We start from the raw sequence: 26,095 nt of genomic DNA, 5'->3' as shown, positions 1-26,095 counted from the left end.
ATATGAAGTAAAAAACCTTATCTGTGCTGGCATATATTTTTTTAGGTTGATGTCCAAAACTGGAATGTTTTGCTCAGGACTAAAGGCAGCTACAAAACTCGTGCCACTTTCTACTCCAGCAGAAGTCAGAGCTTTTCCTTGCCCTGCTTCCAAGCCCACAGGAGCCCACCAACAGCCTGGGACAGCACTGGGAGGGATGTAGGAAGGTGGAGGCAGCCCTTGAGGATGTCAAAATGAGTAAGGAGAAATGATAGCAAGCACTGGATGAGGCTTTTCTGGAAAGTTCTGATCTCGGTGGAATAAATGGAGTTATGGGCTACTTAAGTTATATCTGTGCCTTTTTCTTTGTGGTTGTTCAGGAAAATGGATCTTTCTGGAGTTGGAAAAAGCTTGTCTGTGCAGGAGAGGGCTTTCTCAGAAGCTCACTTCAAGCGTAAAGAATGAACTTGCCAGAAGTTAACACAAATCTTACCTTGTACTACCTCAAATTCAGAGTGCGTGTCTTTGATATAGGATAATAATGAGGGAATTCCACAACGTGTATATAAAAATGTTTTCCTAAAAATCAACCACAAATTTTTGAGAGTGAACATATGAAGAATATAATTCACTTGGCTCAATGCCCTAATGGGAGGCCCAGATCAGTGTGCTGTTGAAACCTTTGTAGATTATAACAGGTCCTACTGAAGTCGGGGAATATATTTCCATACGCTTCAGGGAAGCCAGATTTTAACCCCAGATACTCTGAGCCTTAAGATCTGAGCAGACTCCATAAATTTCAGTGCATGCTCAAGATGTAAGCATTTAGCTCAGCTGCACATTGGGGCTGAAGGAAGCTGCCCTGGCACCCTGTCTGCTTTCTGGGTAGTCTACTTTGACTTGCTCAGTTTTATTCTGTTACAAGGCCTGTATTTCTCTAGAACCATTAAACAACTTTGAATTTCATGCCTGTGAAGGGTGTGAACAGGTAGCTCTGCAAGGTAGACCCCTGATCCCCTTCATTTACCAAGGCATCCAAGTGCAGAGCAGGGGCTGCTGCTCCTGCAAGTATATCTGCAGAGATATCAGCTTTCACAGAAGTATTTGGAAACATTTAGATGACTTCATTTTATTGAGAAATGCTGGTAATACAACATTGAATATAAATTAATCTGCTCTTGTTAGCCTGGCAGAGATGTACAGGTGCCTCCCCCTGTGCCTCTTTACCTCCAGCACTGGCCTGTGTCAGCACTGTGGTACCTGCTGTAGGGACCAGGGCTACACTGACCTGGTGGCCTGGGGCACTGTGACCACAGACACCTCCATTCTGGCTGGAGAGGTTGGCCGTGACTTCTTTATCATGTGGGCTCTCTTCAGCCTTGGGGAAGGCATCTGTTCAGCAGAGCCACTGCAAGGGCTGTGCTCTGCAGCCTCCCAGAGTATCCAGACTTTATAGTATTTCCCCCAACAGCCTTTCAAAGCACTTGGAAGCTCGATGAAATTTCAAAGACTACAGATTGACTTACAGTATGGGATATAGTATTTTCACTTGCACCTAAAAACGCTGTTGTGCGGCCAAAAATTCAATCGCCAAGAAATCACACATGGTTCACAACACAGCTCTTTGATAACATTAAAAGTATATGTAATATTTTGAAATCACTGGCCAATTATTTCTAATAGTTTCATGATAATTTATGTAGAGAATCTCTCTGTTGGATATGTTCCTGCTTTGGTCTAAATGTATTTTTGAACACTCTGTCAAACATCCCCATTTGGCACCTATTTTGTTTCACTGAATTTCTTTAGTATGTCCAGATCTCTTGCCAATGTATTTGCAGAACATATTTTGACAGCTTTGTCACCAAATTTGTTACTTCTTGTGTTTGGAATGTGTATCAAATCGCAGATATTAATGCGGGTGTTTCTTTTTGGTATAGACTCAACTGGATAATACCTTTGTCTTCTGTGGTGATGAATATAATAAAGTGAGTGAATTTTTTTTATTAATTTCACAAGTTATTAAGATTTAAAAATTGCAAATGTCATAGATGTATTGGTTTGTTTTTGTGTTTGCAGCTAGAAGCATTCTGAGCAGAAAACTTTAAAGAGCTGATATCACATTTCTTATTTGAGCTTTATAATAGAAATTTTATGTATGTGAAAGCTGTAGCTTCTCCCTCCCTGTGCACGCACATACACGTGTGTGTGTGTGTATATATATATGTATAATTTTATTTCATTATGCTCGGATTAACTAAACTATTGAATTTCAATCTGTTGTGCTCTTTCATGAAATAGTCTTCCTATTGAGTTTGTTGGAGCTGAATGAAAATGGTGTATTTAAGGCTGATCATAATCTTTGCCATCATGTTTTTCTTAATATGGTTTTTCTAGATTAAAAGCGATGACAAGATAATGCCTGTTGAAATATAAAGGTCTTTGCTTTGTGGGTCTGCTGCTAGAAGGGGGGTGGCTGAGCTGGCCCCCCGGCACATCACGTCACCTGTGACTCAGAATATTCTGAGCTGGAAGGGACCCACAAGGATAATCAGGTCCAGCTCTTAAGTAAATGGCCCATACAGGGATATTTTGAACCCACACTCAGTGTGTTATCAGTACCCTACCGTAACCAGCTGAGCTGCTCTGGGGGATGTCCCAGCCACACAGTCCCTGCAGCCCTGCTCTGGCTCTTTTTCCATGGCCTGGCACAGCTTAGGGTCCTTTACCCTCACTGGGTGTGTGCAGACCAAGAGAGCACCCTGGATCAGAATGAATGAGCAGCACATCCATGCTGGTTTTATCTATTGTCCAGAGAAGAAGGCTGGAAAAGTTTAATGAATTAAGTCACCTTTGACAGTTGAGGCTAAATGCATGTGGAGGACCTACATTAGAATTCAGTTTCAATAAGGCCATAGCCCCTGATTATTCTTGCTCTGTTGTGGATAGTTTTGTTGTTGGAAATACCTTTGGTCACCCTGAAACATGATCTCACACATGGAGCATGGTGCAGGTCTAGGTGACAGCACTTTCTGAAATGGCAGGGTCCCCCAGGAACACTAGAAAACATCTGCCTGCCTCTAAGGGTTGCTTTTTTGGGCCACTTCCTCAGTTCTTTAAAAGATGCTGTTCAGCTGACACAGAGCTCTTTGATTTTTTGCCCCTGGCAGATTGGTTGTTTACTGTGCTGAGTAACACATATCAAGTAGTAGATGAATCCTGAAACAGCTGGGTTTGCTGCTGATAGTACCTCTTCCTCCTATGTTTTGAAATGGAGGGTTTGATTTTGAAATGTCAGTGGTCTTTCTGAATTGAGAGATATTGCCTTTTACAAAGATTTGATCAAAATTCCCAAGTAGTAACCAAAAAAATATCAGTTACTGGAATTATGTTGTATAAAAATGCAGTTGTGAATCTCAAATAGCTCTAGAATAAAATCCAGATTATTTTTCAGTGGAGACTGTCATATTACACCCTTAGAATCTGTACCTTAATTTCAGTTACATCTGTAGACTTCTGTATTTCTCTTTTCTAATTCATTAGGTTTATAGATAGTTGTATTTGAACTAGAAATTAATTTTTTAAAATTAGATTTTATCTACTGTCTTACAAAGAAGATGGTATGTAATATGAATGGAAAACATTCCCAATACAGTTTAGGCTTTAATTCTGATCCTGTGGTCCTATACAATAATGTCTGACTTTTTGAGCAATTTCTTCTGCTTATCTGAACAAGTTGACATACAGACTACAATCAGGGCAGACACACAGTCAGGGCATCAGAGGCTCTTCATCAAAAAGAAATTTTATTAAGTTCAGACAACAAGAATCAGATATCTATTCTGTGTCTGTACTAATTATAGCATATATACTGCATTTTTGGGTAAATTATTTCTCAAGTCTGAAGCCCAGCATCAGCAAGGGCAGCAATCCTGTGCCAGCTGCTAACATTCTCCAGAGAAATAGGAGCAATAGGCCACAGAAAGAGTCTGATCATAACATACTTTTCTTGCCATTAGAGAGTAACATAATAGCTGCTCTGCTAGGTTCAGAATACCAAAAAATTTCCTACAAAATAGTGGAGGCCAGGGCAAGATGTGGAATAAGTTAAAATTATAAAGAACAGACTGACCTGCCATTGATTCCATTTTCTTTTTGGCTAGAAATTTTGCATCACAAGATATATATTTTGCTTGTCAGGTTTACTATTGACTTTCTTTGTTTCATTGAAATTCTGAATTTTTGCTACTTGTTGAGCTTTTTTGATGCAGTGGTAACACAATATAAATCAAACTCCCTAATCCACACAAAGTAACTCATCAGCTGTTCTGCATAATTTTGTTTGAGTGTAAGTAGAAGACTAACTCTTCCAGACAACTTCTAACAGATTGCTAAATACGCAAATAATTTGCTTATTAGAGGTGATATTTATCAGAAAAACTCAGAAGAATGTATGCAGTGAAATATATCTATGGCCATATGAAAAATGAAGTGACCTGTTGGAGACAGCCTGTAGCTCCTGAGGAGCAATGAAATGCTTAGGGAGGTTCCATGAAATACATGAGATTGTTGTGTATATATAAAAAGTAATAATGTCATCTGGTTTTTTTCTGTTTCCTGTTGATTGACTTTTATAGCTTGCAAGCATTATGCTGGATTGTAAATTGCAATAAATTTAATCAGGAATTATTTTATTCAGCCTACTAATGAGGAATAATAGCATATGTATCAATTAGACATGTCAATTTGTGTGAAGAAATAGATTTACAAAGGGATAGTAGGTAAAAAAATATCATTGGTATCAATTCACTTCATTATTTTTAATTTGCTGTGAATATTGAGTGCTTCCAACATAAAATCATTCCTCAATTAAAATAAAACAGCTGTACTCCTATCAGCTTTTCGTTGCTTGTTGTTGCTTACAGATTAGCAGTTGTCATTGGCTTCAGTCTCATGTAATTTCATTAATTTGTAACCATAAATGGATAGAAAAAGATAATAATAATAAAAATCTTTGGCTTGTCGATGTACTAAATATTGTGTACAAATTTTTTTTCAGATTGCACTGAAAGGGCAGAACTAGTGCAGCAGCAACACTTGGGGGATATCAGGACTGTGACAAATGCCATCCACTCTGTTCTCCAGCATCAGCAAAGCCACTTGTGAGCACTTTGTTCATTTGGTACTTTTTTACTGCTCTAGAGTCCCTGTCTTTTCTCCTAGGTGATCTGTGGCAAACCTGTTCCCCCAAATGTGCACGAATCCTGGAGTGCACTGCTTTGTAGCTTGTTTTTGCTGCATGAGGAACGAGCCCCTCACCTTCCTCTGGTAGCGAGTCACTGCTCTTATTTAGGGTTCCAGGATATCACCGAGCATGTTCGTGTCTTTGAGTGACACGTGTAGCTCTGTGGTTGTCCTTATTTCTCTTCAGATAGATCAAAAGGCTGGCAATAAGAGCACACAGAGAGAAGCATGAGACTTGCAAAAGCTACTTTTGCAAGCCCAGATGTGAAAATGTGGAGCATAATTTCTTCTGTTAACTTCTATTTTTCTAGTAGTAAGTTCTTAATGGCCTTACAAGGTTTTAAATTGGTCTACCTTACCTTGTTATCATCTAACTATTATTTTAATGGAAATTTTAAAGATATAAGTGTGTTTAAATGTGCGGTATATAAGATGTATGAAACAGGCAGGAAGAATCAATAATTGTGTGTTTTATATTTTAATAGAAAATAATATTCTCTCAGATGACCGTGGCTTCAAGAAATGAAGGCTAGCTGTACTTCTGATTATTATTTTTTTTGCAGCTGTTGTTGCAGGTTTCAATATCTTGAGGTCCTTTTGATTAAAGGCATTTTATCACAGTGTATTTTTATTATTTTTTTGTTAGCAGGGAGAGTTTTTTGATAGAATCCCTAAGAGAGGACTCATGTTTGTAGGGAGACTGAAAACACGGGATCTGAATCCTAGTTAACAGTGAATTCTCTATTACAGGAAGTAAAAGCTTATGAATATTTTCCTTGGCTCTGAAAGTGGATGCTGACACTAGCTTGTATTGGAGAATTTTAACTAATGATTACCACAATACTTATCTGCTAATTTGTTTCTCCATGTCTGGAATCAGTATGCTAAATATGTGTGAAGTTTTTGGAGCTCATGCTAAAATTTCAACAAGCCAAATACTTATCTGCATTTCGCTATTATTGAAATAATGATAGTAATAATAATAAATAATAGTAAACACAGCAACTGTTTCTTTTTATGTGTTCACTCAACTAAAGTAGGAGATCATCGCATAAGCTGAACACATCTTCATTATTTTGATAAATATAGATTATTGTCATTTAACACCAAAGGCTAGTTAGAAAAAAAGCCTGTGTGAGTTTTTTAATGCTGCGCTTTTGAATAGGTATCTACATATTTCAAAACAGAATAAGAAGTGCTGATTACCATAGACAATCCTAACATACAGATAAGATATTTTTAATCTATGACAGTATCTACACCAGGATTTGAACTGATTCATTTATCTCAGTTAATATATCTGTGCAAACTATCGTTTCTAGATTGATGCCAAACTTCTTGGGTGATGTTGAAGAATTTTCCCAGTTGTACACCAAGCATAAGAAAGCTTTCAAATTGTGGAAGAAAATGACAAACAGGAAATTCGTATTACAGGCTTGATTGCTGAATTTCTTAAAATGTAAATTGTTATGAGTTGGGATACTGGTATTTACAAATAAACTTAGTTTTTATCAGTTAATTATCAACAGTCACTGTCAATCATTTTTGTATTTCCTGTTCATATGCTTGAATCTGTTAAAGTTTAAAGTTGTCTGTGCTTTGTGTCTTTTTAGTGCTGGAATTATGTTAAGCAATATGGTTGCCTGTTTAACAAATGTGATCATTGTTTTTATAAATATATGGAAAACTGGATATTTTTACTCAGTGAGCTTATTTCTGTGTGACATTGTGGAACAATAAACTTCAGAATACTCAGTGCACTGAGAGAAGCTCAAGTTAAAGGATGGCTCTTATGGAACGAGAGGAGGCTGCAGCATCGTTCAAACATTTCTTGTGCTGCTGAGCTCCTGCCTGAGAGCTCCAGTCACTGCAGTCTCCAGGGATATTCCTGAAGATCTGGCTGCTGTAGCTCTGTGACTCTTTTCCTTTCTCTTTCTGCAAGGATTCATCTCTGTTGTCCATCCTGGTAGTCTCTGGTGCTGGCTGGCCTCTGTCGATGCAGCCAGACAGCTGCTGGGCCCCTTGGCACAGGTCAGAATGCAAAACCTCATTTTTGTTTCTCACGGGAGAATCACAACCAACCATAAACTTACATGTTCTTGCTGGAGAGCTGATGCTTCTGTTACTTGACTGTCGTTACAGCTAAACCTTAAACTTACAATATTATAACATTCCCAATATGCAAATTGGCTTAATGGGATAAGGACTCAAATAATAAAAAGAGAGACAAAGTATTATATTTCTTTTTTTATGCCCTTGTAACACATTCATCATCCTTTTCATGCAGTAAACAGTATTCTTTGAATCACACGAAGATCTTTTTAAAACCAAGGTTGAAGTTAATTTTATCAGCCATGTGTCTTAGAAAGTACCCTCCCTGTTTGAACATTATTTCTCTGTGTAAAGCTATGACTGAGTTTACAGGCTTAGCAAGGCCTTAAGTGATTTGCTTTATACAGCTATTCAGCGTTGCCCTACACACCAATAATCCTCTAGTATAATAAAATACATGTCTTTCCTTCTTTACTAGAAGTTATAGAGAAGTCTTCTGATCATCCAGCTATGAAAAGCACCATGACTGGTTCTGCCCAGAAGCTGCATGAATACATGTGGAGCAGAAAAGTTGCTCTTTATAGCCAGCTGTAAAATTCTTTCAAGCCCTGTGAATGTTCAAGCCTGAGAAGGCTTTTCTCACCAAGATATAGATGAGCTTCAGCATACCAGCCTTCAGCAGTGTGGGAGTCAAGATTTCACTCCAAGCCTATGCTTTACTGGTGAAACTCAAAGTCAGCCAACCCATTTCAAGAAGAAAAATGGAATTTGATTCCAGTAAGTGTCCACAGAACACACTCTAGATTTGACAAACGTTGTAATTAGTTGCTTTTGTGTGTTTAGTACACAGTGCAAATGCTGTAAAATGTTTTTCACATGATGCAACATTGCCAGCAGATAATCACTGGAGCAGTAAACCAAAAGAATTTGTGTATATCCTACAAGCTGCAGGAGGATAAGAAAATGTAAACAAAAACTAACAGCTGAATTTTTCAGATGATACCATTCCTTTTCTTTTGTTAAACTGATTTGTTTTAAAATGTTACTTTTTGTCAGTTTCTCTAGAAATTGATTAGAAACCCCTAAACCAATGCTGTGAAAATGCTTTTGTTTCTGTCCTAGTTTTGACTGTGTGAATCTTTTTAGAACATTTTCAGTTTAATTATGCAGCACTAAAAATTGCAATTAAACTGAATTTGCAATTGAAACTGCTCATTTTAGTTAACTGTCAAATTTACTATGGCGTTGTGAAATAGGGGCCTTTATTATTATGAGGTGTTTTGAAAAAAATGACGTTTTAAACAGGAGAAAAATGTCATATCCCTCAGTCCTATCCCAACGAGCCAAAAATTTAAGGAGCTACCCAACCAGTGAAGCTGGTAACTCTCGAAGCACAATGGATTTTTTTCAGGTGATGTCTTAAAATATTGGTAAACCACAAGTATGGATGGTATTGAATAAAGTCTTCTTTTTGTGTATTTAATATCTTTTGTGAAATGTGTTTTTCAAAGGTAGGTGGAAGGCTAAAGTTGCTTTAAAGTAGTCTAGTGATAATCTACTTGTCTTAGGGATATCTGACATGCCCTGTTTTGCAGGATGCTATGATGCAATTTGATGGATATTATGTATTATATGAGACTGTACAAATCTTAATATCTCTGTTCCTCTGTTTTAGCATGTGATGTACAGCTCTGTGTACATAGAGCAGCTCAGATGAGTGTCTGAGACTACCCTTTTCCTCTAAGCCCTAGGCATTTTTATCACTGTGCCAATAAAAGGAAGGGGATTTATGGGGTACTGCTTTTTAATTCATTCAATTCTCTGTTCATTGTGAGGTTAATGTTGTTGATCTATTTTTCTCTTGAAACAAATAAAAACAATATGTGCTGACACTGACTTTGACTTTTGACATGGGAGATAGAGGTCAACATTTAATTCTATATTTATAGACTATATGAACAATATTATCTGTATTAAAAACTGTTCACTCAGTCCTTGTCATTTTACAACTTAGTTCAGTAGCTTATATCACATTGAACGTTTTCTCCAACTCTGATCAAGGTGCCATCATTCACAGCACTTCACTTAAGGGGTTGTCAGCCTTTCCATTAAAAACACCTTTTTTCAGGGGTTCATAACTTGACTAGCTAAAAAAATTACACCAAGACTGACCTGGGGCTTTATTTTAAGCAAAATATACGTAAAAATATACCTCAGTCCCAGAACCCAAAAGCCAACAATGAACCCAAATAAAGTGAGGAGCTGACTTGTTTGGCACATATGCAATGGCTATTTTTATTTAAGAAAATGATGTGATTTATCAAGCAGGTATAACGCTGCTTAAATGTTTAACCATTTCTTTTCTGAAATGTTCTTGGCTGTGTATAAGAGGTGCTTGTCTGTCCACTTTTAGGTGCTTCATGCCCCAACTACTCAGAAATTGGTTACCAGCGACACGGTTAATGACGTGATGATTGTAATGAGTGTGTGTGGTAGAGCTGTACCTGTGTAAGCCCCCTCACAGAGGAATTTACACTTCATGAGGGTGTTGTTCCTCTCAAATGAAAATAAGAAATTATTCCTTTTCAGGAAAGGTGAAGGAAGGACAATCCCATTTTATTTTAGTGGATACAGAAGAACTGAGACTGTGCATGAGCATTCCTTGGGATATGGAAAAGGACTTTGAGATCCCTTCAGATCAGGTAAAGTGATTTTGCTGAGACAAATCTTTAGACTTTCTGTGCTGTTCTGACATTCCTGGGTATAAGGGACTTTGCTGATTTTTAGGAGCTAAGGATGTGTAAACATTCTTTTATTCTTGCTTTCAGGATAAAGGCCTGTGCTGTACCATTATATTCAGGAAAGAAAGTGAACTATCAATGCAATTATTATTAATCTGCATTTTTTTTAGAAATTATCCAGTCTTCTTTGAGTCAATGGCAAGAAATTTGAGATTAAAGTTGTCTTTCTATGCAAACAGCCAGTAATATTTTCCACAGGTCGCTTTTTTCACCTAAGTATGTTTTTCCTTGGTAGTAATAAGAGCAAACAAAATGGAAAAACCCATGCAGTTTCATCTATGTGATTTTAAAATATCTTAGCATGTACCATATTTATGTAAAAAAACCCCCCTAAAATAGCTATTGCAATCTGTAAGTTTTTGAAATATGTGAGGTTTTATATTAATATGCATATACATTGGTCCATCCTAACTGCCAAGGTATTTTAAGTAAGGTTTCTAGAAATTAATATGCATTTTTAGAGTGTTCTGTAATTCATATATCATTCTTGGAAAGCAGAGAATCTGCCACATTTTGTATGTGACTGCCTTAATCAGGGCTGTGAAACTGAAACATTGATGGATCATGTTACATACCGGGCATCTCTGAAAAGTTTTTCATTAAAATGAACTCGTAAAGACTCTTAGTGCTTGTTTCTCAGCAGATGGCAAGAGGTGTTTATTTGCCTTATGGAGTTCTTTCTGTTTATATACAGAGAAACGGAGATGATAACTCTGAAGGATCTGGTTAGTACTTGTAGGAATATTTAAAATAGATATGGTTACTATTAGCACTAAAAGTTCAGTTATACACTACTTTTTTAACTAATTCTACCTTTGCATTAAAACTGTTCCAAATATTGGACTTTCTTGGAAAAAAATGGAAATATATCTTCCTGCTGCAGAATCTAGTGTCATAAAGATTTTAATATAGGGGCTTTTTTTAATAGTCAAATCTTTTCCATTAAGTATCTTTCTTCTCACTGCCTGATTCGCTGTTAAATAGCTCCTGCTCTATTTCTGGCACTTTTGAACTTTATTTCTCTTTCCTTGTCCTTTTTCTTTCCATCTGTTTGTTGGTTTCGTTGTCTCTTAGCTGCCGTTCTCCATTATTATATCCTTCAATCTGCAAATCCTCTCCCATATGTGCTCTTGTCCTTCCCTAGGCCTCCTGCCTTTTGATTTTTTCCAGATCTCATTTCCTTTTCACCTGATCTGGCTTTATTCAACTCTGCTCTTGTCTATCTTTCGGCCTGTCTCAGGCCTCCTTTTTTTCCTTCTGTCCAGTTGTGAATCCATAAACTAAACAAGACTTTGGCAGAAGAAGTCAACAAATGTGGTGTTCAGACCAGAACTTGACAGCTGGAAAAGGAAAAGGAGGATGCAAAAGCCAAACTTTCGATTAGACTGGTGTGAATACTTTTTAATGAACAAAACATTCATTGAATGTAACCTCTTCTGCTTTCAAAGTTTCCTGCAACAGATTGAGACATTCTGTATTTTATGTAGTTAATATTATTTATGAATTTTATTTGAACATATTCCTGATATGTTTGTAACAGTTTATGCAAGGAACCATGCTTCGTACTGTCTTGGGCATTTGAAAGGATAGAAAAAGTTATTATTTGAATTTCTGGCTTGGGTGAACTGCAGAATTAGGAATTGTGCAGATTGGAGACTTCATCAGTATAAAATTAAAAATTCATAATTATGGTTAGGGAATTGAAATTTAATTTAAGGTGTGATTTGAAGTTAGAATTTGTTTTTTCTAGAAAGATTTAAAGATCTGCCAAATATTATCACATCAAATGACATTTTAAGTCGGAATGGACCAAATGTCAGTTATTTTTGCCAAATTCCTCTAAAATTCCTGAACAAGTAATCTTACTAATTTGCAGACTGCCTGCTCTCTCTAAGTTTGGTACCTCGCATCTGTGCTAACCAAAAATAAAGCTTTAAGTATTTGACTGAGTTGAGTTTTAGGTTTTCTTTGCTGTTCTGCTTTACTGAGGAGGGAAGCACCATGTTTGCAGGAGTGCCTGCACCGTGGCAGTGTCAGCACATTTCCGTGGGTCAGGGCTCATTAGGAGTACATGAACCTGTAAATAACAAACATATCAAGACTCTGTTCCCCCTAACCTGACAATATCAAAAATACCTAGAGACAGGTGAATTTTGAATGAAAGCTTAAAAGGCTAATCTGATCATTGCATACTCTGTACACAAACCCCTGGTTAAATCGTGTCCCCTCCACCTGAAACCACTTCAAAATGCCTGGTCTTGTTTTAAATAAGTAAAATTTAAACCCTAACATTGTTTCTATGATAACAGCATTTTAGTTACAGCTCCTAATTAAAAAATTAATTCCCCAGTCTGAAGGCGTCAGAGTGGATTACATTCTTTGTTAAAGGAAAAAAGAAAGAATCTTCTGTCTGATGACCTTTATTTTAGCTGAAGGCTAATAGACATCGAGCTCTAGAGAGAAAATTCTCTCAGGAAATATGCATACTAATATTACTTTATTTACATTATTGTTTTCTAATTCAAATAGGAGTGCTGCTATTGGTGCTATGTACACAATTTCCCTGCATGGCTTTGTAGCTGAAGCTCTTGCAGACACTGCCAGCAGCTGTGGCCTGGGCAGGTTTTGGGGCACTTCTGCCCCGTGTCAGGAGCAGGGGCAGCTCATGGCTGCCCCTCTGAAGGGGCTGGTGCTGCTTCCCTTCCAGTTGCTTCCTCAGCACTCTCTGCCTTAGTTCTGCCTGGAGAAAGTTGGGTCTGTCCTGGATGGACGCTCTCAGGTTGATGTTTGTGTGTTGCTCTGTAGCACAGGCTGGTTTTCTTGGGTTCTATTGCCTGGGTTGCAGCCAGTCCCTTGTGCTGCTGTGTGAGTACAGAGTAAAGGGCACAGGACAGGCTTCGACCTCCTGTGAAGACATTGCTGTGATGGCAGGGAAAGAACCGCTTCTCTGCAGAGCTGTGACAGACAATGGGGAGGAGGAGTTGCAGGACATTGTTAGAAATTGCTGGTCAGAGGGAGGCAAAGGAAGAGATCTGCCTGGAAGAACAAAGTGGATGAAGGGCCTTGTCCAAGGGTCCCTCGTGTGGGGTGTGTTTGTGTGCAGCCGCTTGTGAGTTCACAGCCCTGCTCCAGTGCCCATTCTAACACACACAGGCAGATTCACACCAGAGTTTCACCCATCTGCATTGCACAGGAGTTTGAGTGGAATAACTGGTAGATCATATTTCTGGCATTTGCACAGGGAAGTGGCCCTTCACACTAGTATTGATTCCCATCCTTGAGACAGAGGCTCTCCTCTGTTTCAACACTGCCCCAGGAATTCCCTCTTGGAGTGTCTGAGCAGCCTACATTGTGCCATACCTTGCTGGCTTATGAACTCCTCTTGCCCAGGTGCAGGTGAGCACTGTGTTTCACTAAGCAATGCTGCATCCAGGCACAGCTAATAAATGTTTTTCACTGGATTGTGGAGTTTTTTAAAATTACATTTACAGCTCTGGGGTAGAGATGCCCTGGCTGGGAAAGTTGATTTTCCTCTGTTCTGAAGCAAAACCAAGAGAACTGTTTTCTTTGATGTTTTTCTGTCTTGCAGGCTATCCCAGTGGCCTTACTCTTGAAGAAGAGGAGAGTCCAAGGAGCCTTCTCTTCTGCACCTAGAATGGAAAGTGAGCACGCATCTTGCTTTCCTGGCTGATGATGCAGGCACACTGAGCTTTCTTTAAGGCAATTCAGTAATTTCCCTGGAACAGTGTACCTGCAGGAGTGGAAGATCTGCAATGAAATATACTTTGTCTAGAGAGTGCTTTATTGCTCACTGCCTAACAATAGTCCCTCATGTGGAATTTGCCTGTAAGTGTGCTGTTTTACATCCATTTACTTCAGTTTTTACTCCTGTGAAAGGGAAGAGGGGAAGATAAGAAGTAACGTTAGGAGTCTGGTATCTGCTACTATTTGTTATGAAGGTTCTGTCTCCTAGGACATTGTTTACCCATCTTAACTGGTAATGTTCCTCAAAAACTCAAAAACACTACCACAGCAGTAATGAATCTTTGCTGATGGACATCAGATGTTTTTCTGGGGTTTAAAAGAGTCTAAAAGAAATCAAATTATTCAATCTTCAGAAGAGTTAACAGGTGTTCATATCAGAAAGGTAATGAAAGATTGCCTCAGGTAGGGAAATAGTGCTGTAGTGCACCAGTAAATCAGAATGCTCTTCTTGTTCTGAGCTGACTGAACTTGCTTTCAGTAGTTCAGCATATCTTTGTTTATAAATCTAAATGCTATTGTGTTGTATTGTACTTTGCAGTGTAATAAATTGTAACATTCAACATTAACTGGTCAGGCTTCAGTGATAACAAAAGTTCAGCAGGCTGGTGGCACTCTGATCAATATTGCCTTCTATTTATAGTATTGTTACAAATTGAAGTTTTATTTAAATTAGACAATGCTGAGAAGCTTACAGTAGATCAATAAACTAAAATACAGTAACAGATTTTAATTCATGGCTGATATGCTGCTAGTCTTTTGTCACATGCATCCTTAATGTCCCCTAAACAAAATCACATTTACATATCCTGTGGTCTGGTAAAGCTGCAAAACTGTTTTAAAGAAGGAAGATTGTGCTGTGCAATGAGCAGGAAAGATGTTGGGTAGGAGGGGAAAAGGCCAGATAGCTTCTATTTGGTTGGTGATTTTCTGTGTGCTTGTTTTGCTGTTTTTCTCTTCAGTGAGTCAGTTTAACCTGAGGTATATTTGGTGTACACCATATAGATGGTGCTAATGCTTGGATTCTGCTCTCCTATTCACGCCAACTTTTCTCCAATGACAGCAGCAGCACTGTTTTTCTATTACTTTAACTCTGTTATGAGATTAGATTGTAGTTAATATGATATATCTTGTTCTTAGGGGGCACCACCACCTTTTGGGGTTTGATTGGGGATATGACAACCCAAAGACTACCAAACAATGTTTTTAGTGCTTTTGCTTGAATTAAAATATGAGGTTATCTTTCAATTATTAGAATTTGATTTCTGTCAGCTCTATCTAATCATTAGGTGATAGTTCATATGTAAGCCACCAACAATATCTGAGCAGTCAGCCCTGGGTGTGTGCATCGGCTGAAGACAAAGGAATTGATGTGTTCCTGCTGACACAAGAGGAATGGTCAAGAATCTTAATTATATATTAATCATCATGATCAGCTGACACAACCAACAAAGTCCCTCTAACACTATCCAAAATAAACTTGAAATAATGGTGCCAGAAAAATCACTATGGAGCTTTTACAATGCCACTGATTTATCTGAAGAGTTTTGAGATGGGTGATAGGGAGATTTGCCATTAGACACTGTTAAATTTTAAACAAAATCTAAATATTCTTAGAAGAATTCCCATTTGGTTCTTCCAATAGAAGCATAGGTGCTTTAGAGCTGAGAGGATAATTCAGTCTGACCTCCTAAATGTTGCAGATAAAACTGATGAAAAAAATGTTATATATACTGTATGTCTAACAAGATTTGTAAGTGTATTCCCCTGCCAAAAAAGATCCAGCTCTTTTTTCCCAACATAGTAATTCTAAATGGCAAAGCCTGTGCTAAGTGTCCCTCTCCCAACGTGTCATGAACCTTCACATGTCCTGCTAGTTTACACACAGACATAGTGATCCTGTGCACTTGTTATGGGCATAGGAACAATCAGTGCCCTTCTGTGTCTCTATTCCAAACTCCACTTTGGATCCCACTGCTGCTTTTCTTCCTTCCCACCAGATGTTTCAGGCAAGACCAGAAGCAGGCTAAAGATTTAAAATACCTGCTATCGAGAAGGCTGTGGCAGAAAGGCTTATGAAGAAAACAGAGAGATTAGTGGGAAATTAGAAAACAAAAGTTCTGGATTAACTAAATAAAACGCATCTTCTCTACCCGAGATTAACTGTTCTCTCTGTCACGTCTGGAGATAGACAAAGCATGGATATTTGTGGCAGATGTATGGGGGTGTGTATCTTCCTTCTGATGTCTGGATGTGGGAGGTGGGAGGCACAGCAGGAGTGAGTGGCACAGGGGAGTGGGTGGTTATGGGGGGTGATTACAGGGGATCCTTGAGGCACTAAAGAGGTATTTGGCTTTCTTTTACTGTCCCTCTGGGAAGTGTGTGCAATAAAAAATTGGGGTGAGGGGCATCTTGGGTGGGCATGAAGGGCACTGAAAATCCTCTCAGCTGAGGAAGGGCCTGAGCTCACGGGAAAGTAAGAGCACAGCCGAATGTTTTGCATTTCCCCCAGTCTGCTGATTCTTTTGTCCTCCGAGTTATCTTGTTCTCAGGGTCAGTAATCTTTGCATACTGCCAGATACTTGTGTCTTCTGAAGTTTTGCTTTCCTTCTGGCCTTGTGTTTCCCTACAAGTCTCTAAGCCTTTTTAATAATATTTTTATTTTTCTCCCTTCTTTGCTGCCACTGGGTTATTCCCCCTTCTTCTACCTACTGCTGCGGCTGCTGCCTTCTCAGTGTGTGAAGTACCATTCACATCAAATAAAGAGGGAAGTAGAGCAGGCTTTTAACTTCAGCTGTGGGCACAGCTGGGGGGAGCTGCTTTCTAGCAGCAGGAAACATTGTCTTCTTGTTCTGTAAGAATTTCTGAGGTTGGTTTTCCCTAGATCAAAATGTAAAAGAGACTCCACTTCATCCAGAGATTATACTCATATATGTGTGTGTATGTAGATTCACGTATATACACACACACAAATAATATGTTTTCTTTAATCTTGACCTTCTTTCTTCTCAGATAGTCTTCCTCCTCCACCTTAGCAGCAATGGGAATCTCCCTGAGAGACCTAAACCTATGGAGTGTAAAAACTGGAGAGAGATTATCTTGTGCCTTTTTCTGGTTTTTGTCATCGCTCTCCTTTTTGGTTGGATGACAGCACTGTGATCTAGAGAGAGAGTGAGACAAGCAAACTGGCTGTACTCTGCCCCATTTGGCAGAGAATACTAAGATCCTCTGAAATTAAAGTCCATAGTTTTAATAGCATTTTTGAGACCTCATCTTGCATATTAGAACTTAGCCAGGTATTAGGTAATTTAGATAATAAATTCTCTTCAAAGTGACCCATCATCCTAGTATTTATTTTTTTTCTAGAGGATGTAAGGCATAAAAGCAAGCTTTGTAGTTTTATATCTGTCAGCATGTCACATAAATATCTCAGTAACTACTGATCTTATCACCATAAAACTTCCATTTATACAGTTAGACATGTCATGTTGGTCAGTTGCACAAAAAGTTAAGCACATGCAATATTAAACTCCAACCCATGCCAGCTCCATTAGCCCACATCTTGAAGTTCTCTCTGAACACTATTAGAGGAGAAGTGGGGGAGGAGCAGGAGGCAGCATACAGCAGAATCAGATGAGGATGGGCTCATGTTGAAAATTACTGAAATGATGAAAGAGTTTGCAGAGGGATGTTTGGAGTCTTTGCATTTCCCTGAAATCAAAAGATCTGTTTTCTGTTTGATGAATGGCTTTAATAGTTTTAATGACCTCATATAATTCATTTGATTGTATTGTTCATTTTTATTAGAAAATCAGCTTAGCAACGTTTCAAGTTGTATCACCTTTGCATGTCAGAATTGGACTCTGATCTAAACTTGCCATCTTAAAACTTATATTACTTTTTTACCATTCTTATATTAAGAGTTAAATTCAAAAAATGCTGAAGTTAGTTATTTTTTTAGAATTCAGGCTGCTTCCTAATTCAGACTTGGCAGGAATGTGTCTTTAAAAAGCAGTGTAAGCAATTATTTTTTTCTAGAGTAAAGTTTGTTGGGAGTAATAGTTTAGAAACTGTGCAATTTATTAATTTGATTTATGTTTTGAAAATTTCCATGAATACTTCAATTAATACTACTTACTAGTCTTAAGTTCTGCTGCATTTTGCATTTTATGCCCCTTGGAAATATGTTTGTAGAAATATCTTGCATAGTAAGTTATGTGTGAGTCAAGGCGTTGTCAGGTTAGGTGAAGTTAAAGGACGGTTTTATAAAAAAAATGCATGCTTAATTGTCTGCCTAATTTCATCAAATTAGTTAATTTTATGTATGGAGACTATAGAGAAAAAAATGACTGAAAGTATGTAACTTGGTCCTCTGTGAGGCCTGGAAACTACATTGTCTCCTCTCATGTCACACATCCTTCCACAGATACTTGCAGCAAATTGCAGGTAAAGGTAGCATTAGGTGCCACACACATATATCTGCCTAGGCCAAAATATTCAGCTTCTGGAAAATATTAAGAAAGTCACTAACTTTGCATCTTTGTGCTTGTTTTTACATTTGTGTGGATTCGGCAGGGTAGCACATTATTTACTCTAAGAAATACAGGGAACATCGCTCATACTTATCTTTACAGAAATCCATGAGGCTGCATTTTTTGGCAGCACTGATAGCAGAAAATCTTTCTGTTGTTAATGATACAAAATCAACTTTGCTATGGTATTCCCTAAAGAAAACAGTGCATTAAAAATAATGGTGGTTAAATTTGTATGTGTTCAAGAGTGTTAAAATGTGAGGGGTGAGTCCAGTGTTCTGTAACAGTGAGACATTTGCAATGCTGAAAACATGCATGTAGCTTTCCTAATTTCAGTTAAACCACTTATGTGTTAGTCTCAAATTTTTCATTTATAAAGCTGTGTTTAATTTAAGGCTGGGTTGAGTGTGCTTGTCACTGAGTCCACTATTGGCAAGACTGGTCATTATAAAAATATTAGAACTAATCTTGATTTGCCAGGATCCCAAATGAAGAGGAGTCAAGGAAAAATTTGAGTAGTGGCCTTTTTCCCTTTCCCTGAAGGAGACATTATCAACTCATTAGCTACAAGCCTGCACAGAGGCCCCAACTGTGACTCTTAAAGCAAGAAATACATTTCTTGTGGTTAAGATTGACTTTCAGCATGCCAGCTGTCGCTCTTTTGGAAGGATTTGCCTTATTTTTCAAGTAGAACATGTGCCATCTTGATTACCCAAACTCTTAATTCAATGCTGTTTTATGCTTTGTCTCCTCAAAATATCCCTTATATCCAGCTTTGATTGGTGGGTAGATGTACCAGTACTGATCAGCTTAATTACCAGTGTGAGGCAGCGCAATGCAGACATGAGGTAGCAGCACACCTTTCCCAGCATTCTGAGGTAATTAACCAAAAAATATTTCCCTGCCACCTGTCTAGCCTTGGAGAAAATCCAGTTTTCTTTCCAAGCTATGGGAAGGGGGGATCAGAGCAGAATTTGGGTAGTAGGATGGTTATCCATGTGTTTTTTGTTCTTCCCAGAGTCATCTGCAATGGTTAAGTATGGAGGCTGAGGCTGCTACCCCTTGTCTTTCCCAACTCCCAGTATTGTATCTGTAGCAAAAATATGTGAAGAATTAAGGTGAGCCATGTAGGAAACCATGAGCTGTGATCTTACAGGGTTCATGGAGACTGGAATGCTGAATATACCTTTGGATGCATCAAGAACAAACATCAAAAAAGTTTGGATTTACTGTGGCTGGGTTAAAATTCCTCATTTTTTCTCAGCTTAAACTCAATTCAATAGCAATTAAAAGGCTAATTTTTTTGTGTGTTCAGTGCTCAGAGGAAATATGCTGTAATTCTTATCATGCCTGGGTGCAAACATACATAGTCTAGTTACATTCATTATCTACAGCAAATTAAATATAAAATCTCTCACTCCTCAGTGCTTGCATTGATATAGCATTCAAAACCAAAAGAAATGGTATAAAACATCACAAAAACATCATGTGGATAAAACAATGTTGCTTTTGATTTTATTTTTAAATATTTTTGTTTCTTATACTGAAAAGGCATATCACAAATTAAAAAGTGATGATAGCAATTCGGGAATAACTTCTGAGTTCTGAAGGATTGTAAAGCATGCAAGCTAATGGATGTAGTCATCCATCCATGAAGAAGACTTCTATGGTTAAAGCATCCCAGCTGATCTAAAATATTTTTCTAAGACACTGACATACCTTATGGTTTCAAGTGGTCTTTAACTGGTTTTGATTCAATGAAGATTGTACAAAACAAATAACTTTGCCATTATACTAAAGTCTATTCCCATGTCATGTTTCCAGAAAACAACTCATGTTTGAGACAAGTTCAATTATCTGTAGTTAGATTTTTTTTTTTTTTTTTTTTTTTTATGCTGGAATAGTTATTCTGCCATGGCTCAGGAATAGCTAATGGAATTTCATTCAAGCCTCGTTTAAAAAACAAAACCCATACTTTTTTGGCAGGATACAAGTGGGAAGAGATTTAGTCCACAAGATATATTTTATCCTGGCATGTAGGAGAACAGTTGGTGGAAAATGGTTTCCCCTGTAGCCAGTTAGAAACTTTAACTATCTGCCAGTGATTGCTGTGAATGTGGTGCATGACATGTCATGAGAATTCACATAAATAAAAAGGGAAAAGCATCCAGTTCAGGACTGCCTCTATGGGAGGGTTGGGAAGAAATATATGATGAGAGGGAGAGAAGAGTTTTATAATCAAAACTTCTAGGTGTAGGCCTCTGGAGCCCTGGCTGGGATACTGAGACCTTCTGCAGTAGTTGCCTTTGGATTACATTTATTACTTTGTCTGCCCTGAACTGAGGATAATGAGGAAGGTTAAAAGGCAAGTTTATTGTTAGTGCTTATGGGCTCTTTGTTCAGAATTGCACTAGTTGTAACTGTTGACACTATGATACAAACAGAACTTACAAAATCTGAAATTTAAAATTGTTGAAAAAAATTTAAAAACTATACAGAAACTATGACAATTTCTAAGGAATGTAAGTGTTAATGTTAAATGGAATTTAAGTGTCTTCAGTTTACTGCTTTATCGGCTTTATCTGGTCAGATGTGCATTAGTGACTCTTATCCATGTTCAATCTTTTTAGCCAGTTGAAATTTCTGATGAATTTTGGAAGTGCAAGCAAACTTGATTAAAACATCTCACTCCCACTCACGCTATTTCGTTGATCCCTGATGAACTTGCTGTGGTGCCGCGGTGCCGCTGCTGGCTAGCACGCTGTCCCGGGCACCGGGCAATCCTCTGCCTGTCTCGAAGGGGAGGATGGAGGCAGAGCACGGCGCAGGAGGGCAGGCAAAGCTCCTGGTCGGGTTGGCCTTGCCCACCCATGGCAAAGGTGCGTGAAGGAGGCAGGAAAAAAGTTGAGGGACTTCTTTGTGGGGGAGGAGGTTTATCAAAGAACACAAGAAAAACCACGGAGAAGACCAAGAAATGGGGCTGGCATTGGGTTTTATACCCCTACAGAAGGGGCGTGGAAAAGACGCAGTAACCAGTGACACCTCAGTTAGGGGGCACTACAAAGGCAGGGTAGCAAATGGGAGAAGGAGTAGGCGGAGGGGAGTAACAAGGGGCCAATCAACTACTGAAGAACATAGAACTCTCTGCAAAGACAACCAAATATGAGAAATAAGGGGAGAGGAGGCCAGTGCCAATGGTAAAGCACAGATATTTTTCACAGCCTTTTGGGTGCTGTCTGCGACTTGAAGGCTTTTGGGCTGTGGAGGCATCAAACCAATGGACCTTTTGGTCCACTTGATCCAGCTGACCCTGGGGTTGGTCGTGGTTCACCACAACACTCTGCAGTACCTGTGGCTGTAACAGAGGTCAGAAACGGTGCCAGAATTACTAAGCTATATGTTGAGACCCCAGGCATTTGTCTAGAAAGTGAAATTTTGGAAGCAATATCCCTCACTCTGTTTTAGCACAAATCCACATAATGAAACAGCATTAAATCTTTTCAAGTTTGCAGCAGTGATCAGGATGCTTGCAGAGGTGGTGGTATCTGGCCCATGGCGTGCTGGTGTTGTTATGGCCATGGGGTTTTCTGAGGTCTCTTGGCTGCTTTTAATGAAAATGTGTGACACTTTTACGTAGTTTCATTTTGCCATATCAGGCACCACAAGGCTTCAGCTAAAGGCCTGGTGAGGTGAGTGAAGGGTGTCCAAGTTCTCCCACGTTGTACAAAGGGCCCGTACAAATGACCAGGTGTTGTGAGCAGGCAACGGAGCTGTGAGAACCAGGAGGCCACTGTGGTGATTTTGGGAATTTTTTACCAGCATCGGTACATTAAAGGGGGAAAAACCCCAATCAGGCAGGAGCTTGAACTTGTGTAAAAGGCAAAAACCTCCTGCTGCAGTGTTGGTGTTTTGTGAAGAGACATGTTGGGGAGCAGGGCCTCCCCCTCAGGTGCCAGCAGGCGGGGGCTGCCCATGGAGATGAGTGCCAGCTTGAGCTGTCCAGCACCTGGGCAGTGCTGGACGTTCCTGGGCAAGGCAGGGCTGGGGATCCAGGAAGAGAGGGGCAGGAGGTTCCTGGTGCTCCTGGGCCCGGCAAGTCTCAAGGTGTCCCACATTTCCCATAGCAAACCACAACTGCTTGGCTGGATGTTTGCCCTCACAGCAGTGGTAAGGGAACTCATGTTTCTCGGTCTTTCCCTGAAGTAGGATGTCTGCATTTCTCTGATCTATTGGTTTGTGCTCTTTTCTCGTTTATTTCAGTAATAACATTTGCCACTAAACTTATTGTGGATTTCTGCTCCAATAACAGCAGCTCCTGGAGTTTTTTGGTGGTAATGGAGTCATTCACACCTTCAGGAGGAGCAGCAAGCCTGGTGGCTTGGGCCTCACAGACTCATAGCAAGGCTGTAGTTGGAAAGAACCTTAAAGATCATCCAGTTCCAGCCCCAACTTCTCCAGGCTGTCCGTGCTGTGAGCATGGCAGCAGTGGGAGCTGAGGGTCCCTTGCAGAGCTCACACCTCAGAGAGACTTCAGTGGTTTGACATTCCTCCCATCACAGAGAGAAACACTTGAATTCCTTGCATTGAGGACATTGACTTCTGTGTGCCTTGACAGAAGAGTTGTTGAGAAATAACTTTGAAAAATCCTCAGAAATAAGAATGTACTTTGTAATGCTCTGAGTTCTTCAGCGATATTTGTTTAAATGCATTACTTGAATTGCTATCCATTTTTAGTTAAAATGACTACTGAGATCATTAATCATTATAAAAGCATTAATTAAATAAATATCTGATTTGCTGATTTTTCATGTTCACTACTCTATAAGCATGTGGATTAGATGAAGAAAAAACAAATACTCCCGTGTTTTCTAAATCCTTTTTGCTCTTCTGCTTATTTGTTTATCTGAGTCTTGTCCTGTGTCTAACTCTGAGGTGTGTATTCCTGTGTTATTGAAAAAATAAGCTCAGCAGTTTTTATTTAGCTTTTTGTCACGCCCCAAAATGACTCTTCTGGATACATTTTCTGACCCAGATTCAAATTACAAGCATGGACTTCTGGCTTAGATAAGGAATAGTCAGTTTGGGGTTTTCTTTGCCATATGAGTTTTTTCTTCTGTTTCATAACTGTGCTGGAGAATATACATCTGGGATTCCATGTCTTTGTTTCAGTGTCTGTAATAAAAACCCCACTTATATTTATTCAAGATCCTGATGCAAATACATTGAAGGGAAGTTAGTTTTTTTCCCTGTGGGAATTTATACTTTAATTCTTTGACTTGTTCTTGGGAGAAAGAGAGACCTTAGTGTTATATAATGAAATAATTCATGGTACAATTAATGTGATATAGGAGAACAGCAACATGATATGCTGAATTTAAATAACTGAAACTGATCAAGAGGGACATCAGCATTAAATGCTCAATAGAATTGACGTAACAAATACAAGATGGCCACTGCATTTAAGTTAAAATACTGTCATCTGCTGATACATTCCAGGCAAATTTGTTGGTAGACTAAACATTTTGATAGTCCTTCCATTATTTCTTTGAGCCATCAGCTTTTAATTTTCTCTTTCTAGTTAATATACTTGTGTATAATTTAAACAGAAAACTGTTCTGTTTCATCATAAAAGATTTGTCTGTTACTTTTGGTGTGTAAATCAAGTGGACAGCAAAACATTCTTGAACTTGTTTTTTGAGGCATTTGTTGACAACAACAGGAAAAGAGATCACAGAGACCGCCAATAAGTGTGGACATCAATTATTTTTTAATTGTATAGGAGTACAGTACACTAATTAAAACTAGTATATCTTGCAATGCCAAAGGCAAAATTAATTATTAATTTTTATTAATATTCAGAAGTAGCACAAGGAATACATTAAAAAAGATTTTGTGGCTGTGACTGAGATCTTGTTTTGCTTTATATTTTAGTAAAAATAGTATGTTAGCTAAATTTTAATTGTTAAATATGCATCGAAGAGATTATGGACATTGAACAAGAATGTTCTCTTTAGACTAGTTACTCAGTGACAGAATATAAGAGGTAGGAAAAATTCTTTAAAAATTCTGGGGCTTTGGTTTAGCTCGTTTACTGACAAGTATAAATACACATGTTATCCTGCTGTTGTTACTGAAGATGCTATAACTATTGAGTTGTTTATTTTAGTTGTGATGTCTCATATTCTGTAGAATAATCAGCTTTCAACTTTTCCTAGAGTCCAGCTCAGCCAGTTACATCTGTCCTGCATTGACTTGACAAACCTGATGTGCTTCTGGACAAAGTTACTCCTCTTCTGTGAGCAAGTGATTTGTTTATTTATTTCTCCCACAGGTTAAACTTCAGTCTGCTGTACATAACTCATTGGGAAACTGCCAATCTGGTTCTGATGTCTATCAGAAAGGAAGTTTTTTGAATGAAAAAAATGTCTTTCATGACTGTTACAGACAAAACATTAATAGACTTTTAATGCACCTGCTCAGCAGGGTAAGTTATGGAATGCAAAATTTTAATTTTTGGAATTCACAAAAATTTTATGAAAAGCTTCTGAAGTAAGTTGTTCTTAGCTTTATTGAGGTGAGCATGGGAATCATACGAGAGAAAAAATGTTGACAGTTGTGAAACCCTTTAGTTGTTTGTAAAAGGACAGCTTGTGTCTGGTGTTGTTTTGAAAGTGATGTCCTACTGTAATGGAAGCAGTGTATTAGAAATCTTATTGACGTAGTTGCACACTTGTTAAATTTTTCTAGACTAATGAGATTGATCATTCGGGATCAGACAGGCAAAAGTGTAGTTGGTTGGGTTTTGGTTTTGTTTTGTTGGGTTTTTTTTTTACTGGACCTGGGAATATTTTCCTTTCTCTGATCCTTATGTAGAAGCATTATGAATTCTTCATGTCATCAGTTAGTGTTAATTATAACAATTTCTGTAGTTATTCATGTACTTCATAGAAATATGGACATAGGTGGCTGTATTTTAGTATTTATTTAACAAAAATCTAACATAAATATCTCCCATATTCATACATACTTTAGTGATGCAGAGCTGCAATTCAGAATTTAGATTTCACTTCACTTGAGCACCTTGATCTCCTATTATAGCCATACATAAAATATGATTTTGTCTTAGAAACTTGGTTGTACAAGTTTGATTGTTACACGTACTCAGAACTTTCCTTTCCTTTTGTTATAACAAAGCAAGGTACCAAAAACTTAGTTTTCCAATATTTTATTTGTGTGTCCCATGTAAGTGTAGATGCTGTTTTTCTCTTCTGAAATCTGCCAGTTACCTCAGAAAAGTCAAATTGTGTACTCCCCTTGAGCTGCAATTTTGTTAACAAAAGGAGTAGTGGTGATAATGTTCTGCTTTAGTTTACTGCCAGGTCTGTATTGCCCATGGATTCCTACCTGTTCAGTGCTTTGTCCAAGGCCTGGAAAATATTTCTATTTCCCATATTTCTCTGTGCTTGTGTACATGCATGCATGTCACAGAGAAGTGAAGAGGAGGAAGCCACTAATTCACTTTGCTGTCTTCCTAGAGGAATCAGCATATGTGGGAAGAGTGGGCTCTTGAAGGCAAACACTGTTCTTCGTTCTACTTTGAAGTGCTTGCCTTACGAGCTTGTCAGTAAAAATTGACAAAATACAACTCACTTCTAAAAAGATAAGTAAAAACTTTTCAAAAAGTTACCTATCACTATTCTGGAAAAATAGCTCTCAGAGCTGCTC

At 38.4% G+C, this 26,095-nt stretch overlaps 1 long non-coding RNA gene across 1 annotated transcript in view; it reads left to right on the top strand.

The window, feature by feature from the left end:
- The window catches only part of LOC109144222, a 48,329-nt gene that overhangs the window by 7,421 nt on the left and 14,813 nt on the right, over positions 1-26,095 (top strand). The window contains exons 1-7 of the long non-coding RNA XR_005602845.1: positions 1-237; positions 1,920-1,967; positions 5,039-5,141; positions 7,754-8,052; positions 9,865-9,977; positions 13,666-13,922; positions 24,702-24,854. The exon at positions 1-237 is cut by the window's left edge and continues 7,421 nt beyond it. This is a non-coding gene — a long non-coding RNA (uncharacterized LOC109144222). The remainder of the gene's footprint in view (positions 238-1,919; positions 1,968-5,038; positions 5,142-7,753; positions 8,053-9,864; positions 9,978-13,665; positions 13,923-24,701; positions 24,855-26,095) is intronic.

The sequence above is a fragment of the Corvus cornix genome, chromosome 11 (assembly GCF_000738735.6).
Source record: "Corvus cornix cornix isolate S_Up_H32 chromosome 11, ASM73873v5, whole genome shotgun sequence".
NCBI classification, from domain to species: Eukaryota; Metazoa; Chordata; class Aves; order Passeriformes; family Corvidae; genus Corvus; species Corvus cornix.
The sequence above is the reverse complement of the archived record's forward strand: the minus strand, read 5'-3'. Positions and strand labels throughout refer to the sequence as shown.